The sequence below is a fragment of the Ursus maritimus genome, unplaced genomic scaffold (genome assembly GCF_017311325.1).
Source record: "Ursus maritimus isolate PB19 unplaced genomic scaffold, ASM1731132v1 scaffold_29, whole genome shotgun sequence".
NCBI classification, from domain to species: Eukaryota; Metazoa; Chordata; class Mammalia; order Carnivora; family Ursidae; genus Ursus; species Ursus maritimus.
The window spans coordinates 7,351,340-7,362,255 of NW_024425452.1; positions in this window are offsets into that span (position 1 = coordinate 7,351,340).

Consider the following 10,916-nt stretch of genomic DNA (forward strand, 5'->3'; position numbering starts at 1 on the left):
AAATAATCTGTTCCTCAATTCTTATAAACATCTTGAAGTTTATGCTCTAAAATGTTAAGAAGTCTATCTCCTTGCCCTTCATAAGTGTGCTTAAGTTTGGCAAAAACAAAAAATGGCAGATGTTTGTTAAGTCTATTATGCCACGAATATATCGCTCTTTTTCAAATGTTGAGATGTTATTCTAGGTGCTTCAAAAGTTCACACACTCATAAATGAGTGTGAGAATAGCTGTGATACATCTGGAAAGTGTTTCATTAATACAGCTCAAACACACACACAGAATTACCAAACTGAACAATCTTAGGGAAATTTGGAAAAATGAAAGACTTCTTAGGGGATTCTGTCTCATCTCAAGTAAATATTTCCTGCGTGTCTTTAAAACATATGAGGCGGGGAAGAGGATCAAGGAGTCCTTATGCTTAAAGTTCAGTTCCCTACAGGGTGCCTGGTTGGCTCAGTTGGTTTCACCTCAGGTCATGATCTCAGAGTCCTGAGATCAAGCCCTTCATCAGGCTCCCTGCTCAGTGGGGAGCCTGCTTGAGATTCTTCCTCCCTCTCCGTCTTCCCCTCCCCCACTTGAGCTCACTGTCTCGTGCTCTCTCTCAAATGAATAAATAAATCTTTTTTAAAAAAAAAGAGATTCAATTTCCTGCAGTGTTCTTTGTGTGGACTAGGTCTTTAATTTCAGTTGAGTATTTCTATGCATTAATTTATATTATTATCTTTCCCTTCCTCTACAGCATTCCCTTCATGCAGTGTTCTGTCTCCTGTAGCACAGTAAACTTGGGATCTTTTCCAATTCAGATATTTTTAGTCCTACATAAAAGACTCTTATTACAAATCAGATGTTGACGTAAGTTAAAAAGATACAACTATATATTTGCAAATTGCCCACTTAAAATGGTACAGTTTCAAATTTAAATAGATTGTTCATGCATCCTTTTTATTCAGTGGTCCTTTTGCTGGATGATTTTACTTCTATCAGGTCCCAGCTTTGCTCCTTACACCTTTGTTCCCTCTCTTTCTCCCTCTATCACACATACATACACACAGTCTCCTTATTTCTCTCTCTCAAAAAAAAATAGATATTTAGAAATTTTCCTATGTATATCCAGGTTTGTCTTACCACTGACTACAAACGGGAGCCACTGTGAGCCCAATTGTAAAAGACTTTTCTCACGTCATCTGAGTTACATTGTTCTATATAATTTAAATGGACTGTCCCTAATTTTTAGCATTTTCAATTTATTTAGTTTATGTGAGCTGATCATTGTATCTAGCAGAGTGATTAAAATAAAATATAGCACAACTTCAACAAATGGTGTCTTATTTTTCTTCTAGTCCACTCTTCTCTTCTTGTTTTTAATGCCTACTTTCTCAATTCTTGATCATTTCATCCTATGTTCTGACCAGTTCTTTTTTTTTCTTACTTTGCGGTCATAAACTCTAATTGATACACTTTTGCTCCCTACACACACACACACACACACACACACACACATTCACATTCTGGGAATCAGTATAGCTCAGTAAATAAGACCATACTAAAAAATAATCCTGTGGGACTACAAACCAAAAAATTATCAAATATGTTACAAACTTACATAGGTTTATATGTTACATATAGATTTATAATATTATAAAACCAGAACATTAATATTGATTCTTGGGTCAAATAATTTCTTCCTCTCTCCTTTCTTCTTCTTCCCCCCATTCTTCTGCTCTTCCTCTTCTTCCCTTCCTCTTCCTGCTACTTCTTGTATATTTCATATGCTTTGAACATTCTTTAGAATGACACATTTTTTGCCTTCCTATCTTTGTAGCAATCCTATGGATATAAAATACAAGCCCATCAAAATTTATAGTTTCTTTCCTATTTTGGGTATGAAAAATGTCTGGTCTTTTTTACTTGATTCAGACCTGAACAGTTGTTTCCTGGGCTAGTGCTCTTCTTTATAGTGATGTTCTCTTGCCCCCACAAATGGATTAATCAGGCTGAGGCCTGTTCTTGGAACATATGTCTCCCTCTGCTTACCTGTGTCCATCCAATCTTGGTTACAAGATGGTCTTTCTGTCTTAGTTTGCATTTGTTTTATTATGTCTCATTAGTCCTTCATTATGCGTACTAGTGTCATCCAGAATTTTTCTGTCCTTCAAACAGGGATGTGTCCGTGGAGTCGGTTGTTTTCTCAGGATGTTTGCTTAATTCATCAACTGACAAATATATTGTTAGAACTTCCTTCTACCTGATGATCAAATGTGAACATTCGTTCTGATGAATCTTCACTATTCTTGGTATAGCTCTTATTTCTGCAACTATTTGTTTTTCCTCACAGTTTCTTGTGCCCACCATTCCTTGTGTAGAAGAAAATGCATGTCTGTTGTGGCAGAGTTCAACAGTATCTACTCTGCATTTCCTGTCTCCCCTTGCAGTTAGGTAGACCATAAGATCAGTTCTGCTCAGTGGAATTTGAGTGGAAGTAACTTGTGGTAATGTGATTTGAAGTAAAGGGATAGACCTGACAGAGGCACCTAGATACCATATTATCACATGAAGAACTACCCAGCGGAACTAATCAAACCATGTCAGACTCTGCTTGAGTGAAATACAAGCTTTTTAAAAAAGTTTTTATTGTAATTCCAGTACAGTTAACATACAGTATTATATTAGCAACTCAACAGTTCTGTACATTACACAATGCTCACCATAAGTATACTCTTAATCCCCTTCACCTATTTCACTCATGCCCCCACCTGGCTCCCCTCTGGCAACCAACAGTTTCTTCTCTATAGTTAAGAGTCTGTGTCTTGGTTTCTCTCTCACTTTTCTTTGCTCATTTGTTTCTTAAATTCCACATACGAGTGAACGATCTGGTATTTGTCTTTCTCTGACTTATTTCACATAGCATTATACTCTCTAGCTCCTTCCACGTTGTTGCAAATGGCAAAATTTCATTCTTTTTTATAGTTAAATAATATTTATACATATACATGTATACTACATCTTCTTTATGCGTTCATCTCTTGATGGACACTTGGGTGCTTCCATAATTTAGCTATTATAAATAATGCTGCAATAAACATAAGGGTGCATGTATCCCTTTGACTTAGTGCTTTCGTATTTTGAGGGTTAATATCCACTAGTACAATTACCAGATGATAAGGTAGTTCTATTTTTAATTTTTAGAGAAACTTCCAAACTGTTTTCTACAGTGGCCACACCAGTTTGCATTCCTACCAACAGTGCGGTAGGGTTCCTTTTTCTCCACATCCTCACCAACACTTGTTTCTTGTGTTTTTCATTTTAGCCATTCTGACCTGTGTGAGGTGATAGCTCATTGTAGTTTTGATTTGCATTTCCCTGATGATAAGTGATGTTGAGCATCTTTTTATGTGTCTGTCGGCCATCTGTATGTCGTCTTCAGAGAAATGTCTTTTCAGATCTTCTGCCAATTTTCAAATTGGATTGTTTTTTAAGGGTACAGTTGTATAAGTTCTTTGTATATTTTGGATACTAATCCTTTTTCAGATATGATATATGTAAATATCTTCACCCATTCAGTAAGTCATCTTTTACTTTTGTTGATTCTTTTACTGTGCAGATGCTTTTTATTTTGATGTATTCTCAATAGTTTTTGCTTTTATTTCTCTTGCTCCAAGAGACATACCTAGAAAAATGTTGTTATAGTGTTGAGCTTTTATTTTGCTAAGCCATTGGGTTATGGGGATTGTTAGAGTGGCTACTGTTAATAACCTCAATGAACATACCTCTAGGTTATTTAAAAAATATAGTGGAAGAAACAGCAAAGGATTTCTACATTTCTAAATACTTTTTTATATATTAAAACCATTTGTAAAATATGCTTCCTATTTTATTCATCTTTTGTATTACAACTATATTTATGAAATACAGGTATATTTTTCTGTTATGACTCATAGATTTTTAATAGTTAATTTTCTCCCAAAAACTGTAATTGTGGTTCACTTTTGGATATTCAAATTAATACAACTTGATCAATGGATGCCCATTTGAGTTTGAATGTTTGTACTTCTTTAAGCAATGCCATCAAACATTGTTTCAAATAATCTTACTATCTGACAACAACAAGGAGTTACTGGTCTATTTGATTTTTCCCAGGTTCAGGATATGTAATCAGCTATTTACTAAGAAATAATTCCTTTTAGTGGAGAAGTTTATGAAATGTCAGATTCTGGACTCTAGGGATGCATATCAGATTGTTTCCAGTGTATACTAGCGCTGAGCAGAGTGGCATCAGGTTTTATCATTGTTTATAAGAGAAAAACTGGTTTTTCTAGAGAATACCTAAATGATTTTTATGCCTTACCCAAATCATACTCTATTTCTTTTGTTTTGTAAATCTTATATATATATTTTATCCATCATGATTTTATATTGACTCTGTGGACAGACTAGTTTATTGTACTTGTCTAAATAATATAAGGATAGCTAATTCTCATCACATACTAAGTCCCATACTTTTTAAGAATCTCCTTTCAAAACTCTGCAACCCCTTATTCCAAAAGTTTTCTTCTGAAGAAATTTTTGGTCAAAGACTTTCTATGGACACTTTATTCTGATCAAGAGAATCCCGCAGAAATGGATTCAGTATATATATAGGGAAATAGATTGACCTGGTATTAATGTGAGCATTATGATCTAAATCTAAAATTAGAACATACAACTTGACAAGTACATTTTTATATATTTGTAAATGTAAAGACCTAAAATAATCTTACCAAGTGGTATATATAAATCACTCTACATTATTTAATTAAAAAACTAATTTTACTGGAAATAATACATGTATAGACGAGGAAATTTTTTTTCTCTACTCTTCTAGGTTCTTTGCCTGGTCTAATAATCAAATTGAAATAAGACAGATTAACCAGAGAAAAACTAATTTATGTGCATACTATAGGGCCCCCAAAAAGCAATGAAATTCAAGGGCAAGCTGGGCAATTGAAGCTTATATCCATCTTGACCTAGGGAATGGAATAGGGGCCTTAAGCTTCAAAGGGGCAGAGGGTAATTCACAGGGTGATAAGAACAGATGTTTGGTAATTACATATTTGCCTTGCCATATAAACAGGTCATTCAGATAAAAATGATCTCTTTGTAATAGTTCTCTTGCCGGGCTAGGCCCCCTATCTAAGTTCTTTTAGGTAATTTATGGGAGAGGTAAAACTTTTTCTTGAATCTGCTGGCTCTTGATTGGCTTCAACTCAAAACAGTCCACATGCCAAAGTAGCACATTTTGGGAAGACTTGTTTTGAACCTCTTCACATGAGATAGAAACTCCTAGAAACGCTAATGTTTCTTAATGTTAGTAGAAAAGAGAAAGAAAAAGAACAGAAAAAAAATCTTATTTAGAGTTTTGATAGTGACTTAATTGTAGTTATAATACAAATCTAAAGTAATAAAGATAATTAATCATTGAATGCTTAATGGATTTTTGTCTGATTAAAGGAAGTGATATAGTATGAATGCTGAAAAGTACAATATGGAGTTGGGAATTGAGTATTTGGAGGGGATTCAAATAGCGTCCAAATATTTTCAAACATGAATATCCATTACTAATAGCTTTACTAATAAGCTGCATAAAATGATTAAAATTGTGCCTCAGGGAAGTACAATACCTCTTTAATAAATTATGGGGGAAATATCAAATGTCTAAGATTATGACAAAGGACAAAGTAGTTACAATCCTGTTTTTAGTTTTTATTGTTTAAAGAAATATTTGGAGAATTTTTAGGTTTCTGTATGGATAAAATAAAACAAGGTTCATAATTAAAAGAATCTCATGAGCTGCAAAAAGTACAATCAATATAAAGGATTTTATGAAAAGTTTGGCACTGGGTAGGTGAGGGGACAGGAGACAAATAAAATGGACAAGCCAAAAAATCGTACTTTAACACAAGCAAAATTATATGTATGGTGTCCCAATATTCAGAAGCACGAATCCCTTTCTTGGCAGTTAGCCAAGACACAGATAGGCTCTTGAGACCACATTGGTCATTTCTTACCCAAACTTCCTCAGCCCTGCGTGATTTCCAATAAATTAAAAGTCTGGTGGGAGTTATAATTCCTTACATTCACACCCCAGATGGTTCTTTTACAAAGAACTCTCATGTGTAAAATCAATGAAGAAACATAATCTAGCAGGTCTGAGATGGAATTACACTTGATATTACAAGGGTGAATCATACATGCATACAAAATGCAATCACAATGGTGATTAAAATTAACTTGAATATAGAAGAAATTACTATAAGCAAATTTTATTACCTCCATAACGGCAGCATCTCACATACTGTTTGTCCCTAGAGTCATAAAGGAGCTCTTTTAGAAATCATAATGCAAAAATAGTGTGCAGTTTCATTACAGTTTGGGGCCAAAGGTCTCAATATAATTTAGAAATTAATTAAATAAACCCTGGCAACACTAAGAAAATATTATGAGGGGGATCCATAGACTGCCATTTTAGATAAGCCAATTTATTCTCTTTAATGAAATTATTCAAACTACGTTTAACACTTTTATGTCTTTCTAAAATAAAAATTATTTCTTTGGAAAGTAAATTTCAGTCAGATTGCAGCCTACCACTCACTACTTCTGTTATACAACTTCAGATTTTATAACATTCTGTCTAAAAGGCATTCTTTAAACAACTGAACTTTTCAAAATAATTTTCTGTACACATTAGTTTAAAATAGAGAACACTGAAAATATGCACAACATTTTAAAATCTAACACAGAAGCAAAGTCAGTTGATTTTTTTCCACCACTGAGTCAGGGACACAGAACTCCTTTTGGAAAACTATTTTCCCTAAATTCTTAGAAGGAGAATTATTTCTCTTCCAAAACGTAATGTAAGGTAGAAAAATTCACCTTTGATGAGGGCACATATTCAGTTGAATCTTCAGCAAAATTATTTTCTAAGATGACACTTGTCTCTTTTCTTCTACTGCATGGCCTACTCTAGACCCAGATCCCCAAAGCCCAAAATTTCTGCATGTCTTTCTGACTGTTCAATCTAGAAACCTCTGCCCCAGTTCGGTACCTGATTTCACACACACCCCAAATGCCAGTATTTCAGCTTAGCCCTCTGCAGGCTGATCCTTGCTAGGTAATAAGACATAGATATAGATGATATAGGTATATATAGGTGTATATATATATATATATAATATCTGTATCTGCTTATCTGGGTGTGGCACTAGATAGTTTTTAAAGTGCTTTCAACTGTATTATTCCACTTCATCTTTATGATAGTTCTATGAGTTGAGAACACAGAGTGTTGTTTGTATTTCACAGATTAGGAATTGAGTACAGAAAAAATTAAATGTTGATGTTCATTTGGTGAGGTTAACACGAGTAGTGTAGCTGGAATTAGAGCACAGTCATCCCTCTCTCTTGACCAAGGTCTGTCCACATGATACATAAGTATGGTTTAACTGTACAAGTGGCTTAAGGGTAATCTTTAAAAATGAATCTTTGTTTCATGGAAGTTCATTGGTTTCATTGATTTCCCAGTGTCAAGTAAATAAACATTTGTTCATTGAAAATCTATGTTATAAGCACTCTGCTTATCTGTTTAGGCTCCAAAGGAGCATAAAAGAGTTTCTTTCTTTGAGCTCACAATTTGGTGGTGGCGGGGATACATATGTAATATAATGGGAGGGGTTGTATGAGAAAAGTGGTACACAGTGTGTTAGGAGTATGAGAGAGAGACTAACTAGAAGGGGGGGGGTATTGTTACATTAAGCTTTACAATAAATATGTATTATGTCCTGAAAAATAAGTAGGAGCTTGAGAGAGAAAAATAAAGGCCTTTCATATATAGACATAGAATTTTAAAGGCAAAGTCTTAGTCATATTCATATAGCAGCCCTTTGTATAATCTTCATGTAGTGGAAAATGAATGGGAAAGGGAAAAGAAGAACTGGGGGCAGCTTTTGAAAGTGTATTTGTCATGTGAGAGCAATTATAAAACATTATTTAGGGCAAGTTTTTAAAGAATAGGTATATGATTCCATTTGCATTAGGAAAGATACCTTTGGAGGTAGAGGGGATGAACAGCTGGAGGAGGCCAGACTGGATGAGGGAAAACCGAGGCAGAACAGTGAGTGATGAGGAAGGTGGAGGAGGATGTTTCCTACAGGAACCTAGTCTGGATTCGTAATACTGGATCCTCATTATGTATTCCTGCTTGTGATTCGTGGCCTCCACTTCTGAAGGGTTTTCATATATATAGTTTCTTTTTGCACAGTATGATTAGTTTCTGAGGGAGAGCAGAATATACCACCCCAGAATGTGCCATCTAGATACGAGGATTATTTTGAGTTGAAAACAATCAGGGGCCAGAAGACGAAGAACTTTTTATCTCCCCCTTAATTGCCTAAAGGATTTAGTAAAGGAACCTGTACCAAGAAAAGATCTATTACCAAAAATAACTTTTTATATCCAAAATGTATCTGCATGGCATTGTAAACATTTGATTTACCAAATACCTGATCTTCTTAGCTCCCTTTTGCAACCCCAGACCCGTATCCCCTTCTCCTTAGCTCTGGATGGTATATAAGCTTCAATTACCTGGCTGCTGGGGAGTCTTGTAATTTTATGGGCCTCTGTATATACAATATTTGTACAATATTTGTTTTTCTCCTGGTAATCTCTTTAAGAGAAATTTAATTATTAGGCTAGCCAAAAAACCTAGAGGGGAAGAAGGGAAAATTTTCTCACCTCTTCATTTTCTTCCTAATACTTTCTATTGTTTTTCTATTTAGGACATGGTTTTACCATAGGTACTCATCTCAGCCTTTTGGAATTAGTGTTTTAATACTATTATCCAGGTTTTACTGATGGTTTCAAGCAAGTAAATACTGTGAGTAAAGCAAGCTTACACCTTATTGTGGACACCATTCTCCCACTGTGAGAATGAGGATCTCGATTCAGTAAGAGAGCCAGTGCTGAGTCAGATTACCTAATGAGGAACCCTCTTAACTAGCTGCACACTTTGGGAAAATTAACCTCTTCATGCCTCCGTTTTCTCAGCTTAAAAATGAAGGTGACTATTTCTCCTTTATAAAGTTGTGCGGATTGAATGAATAAATGATAAAAATGAAAGTTTGTGGGGTTTTGTTTTTACACTCACAACACTTTCGACACCAAATGTGTGGGTTTCTCACAACCAGCAATTTTTCAACCCTGTGGACACCAACTGAGTAACCTACAATACAGTTCAGTCCTAATACTGTCTACCTGGAGTTAATGCAGACACCAAAGGGTTAAGGGTTTAGTCCCCTAAGACTACCTGCCCCACTTAGATGACAATCTCAAGTCTAAGGTTGTATTGGCTATAAATTGGGGATTTCCATGACTCCTTCCATTGGTTCAATAATTTGCTAGTAGGGCTCACAGGACTCAGGAATAATGATTTACTTACTAGATTACAAAAAAATACAATTCAAATGGACAAGATGCATGAACAAGGTACGGGGAAGGGGCAAAGCTTCTATGCCCTTTCCAGGGGCACCACCCTCTTAGCACCCCCATGTGTTTCCCAGTCTGGAAACTCCCAAAACCCCTTCAGTGAGGGTGTTTTATGAAGGCTTCACCACTTAGGTATGAATGATAATAAACTCAATCTCCAGCTCTTTCCCCTTCCTGGAGGTCAGGGAATGGGGCTAAAAATTCCAACCCTTTAATCACATGGTTGATTCCTTTAGCCAGCAGTTCCCCCTTCACTCCCCCAATCCTCAGGGGTTTCTCAAAAGTCCTCTAATTTAACATAAACCCAGGTGTGGTTGAAAGCACCTGTTCTGAAAAACAAAAGGTGCTCCTTTCACCCTTCTTTCCCTGGAGCTGGTTTAGGAGCCTGGGACAAAGTCCAAATATTATGACAAAAGATAGTCCTTTGGCTTTATCACTTAGGAAATTACAAGTAATGTAGGAACTGTGGCCAGGAGCTAGGATGAAGACCAAAATATATATTTCTTACTATCATAATGAGAATTACTTAAAAATATTTAGAACTCTGGCAGATTGTATATGTTTAGTAAATGTTAGTCACACTGACCCTGCTGCCACCACCACCATCATATTGTGGGGACAAAAAGCCTTGCTTCTAAAGATTTCAGAAGATAGGTATTTAAGACCAAAACAAAACAAAACACCTACTCCATGAAGTTTCTCATTCATTTTGTAAGAAAACTTTCAAACCACAGAAGCCTGATCCTAATGAAATACTCATTCTGTATGTTATGTAAACCTTTGGCCAGGATATTAATTATAAAATGTTTTAATGTTCATATCATTAATTCAATCTATACACAAAATGCTCTTTATTTTCATGACATAAAAGTTTGCTGTTTTTCTCACAGAAAAGTGTATGTTTAAAAATATTTGATTTTTTATGATTTCTAAATTTATCTCCTAAGTAGTTATATATAGAGTCCTGTTCTCTTTTTTTGACCCTCTGTCCTTTCTCTGTATATTCTTTCCACTAGAGATTTAAATCATTCTCATGTTTTCAGTGAAAATCTCTTATTTGTAATATTTCTAACCACCCATCTGTAGCCATGACCTCTGTCTAATTTTATCACTAATTATCTACTTGAGTGATTTGCAGTCACCTCAGTGTCAGCGTATCTACCCAGAGACGACTCATATTTCCCCACAGACCTATAGATTCAAAACTGTGGGAGACAATGTGGTATCCTGTTTAGGAGAAGGGTTTTGGGGTTAGACACAGCATGATTTGCTCTGGCTCCATCTTTGGTAACTTTGTGACATTTGGTGACCTAACTTCTCAAGTCCTTAATAGTTACCTTGCTGGTGAAAGGAATTTTCTATGAGAATAAGATACTTAGCTCAGTGTCTAGGAAAAGCCAGA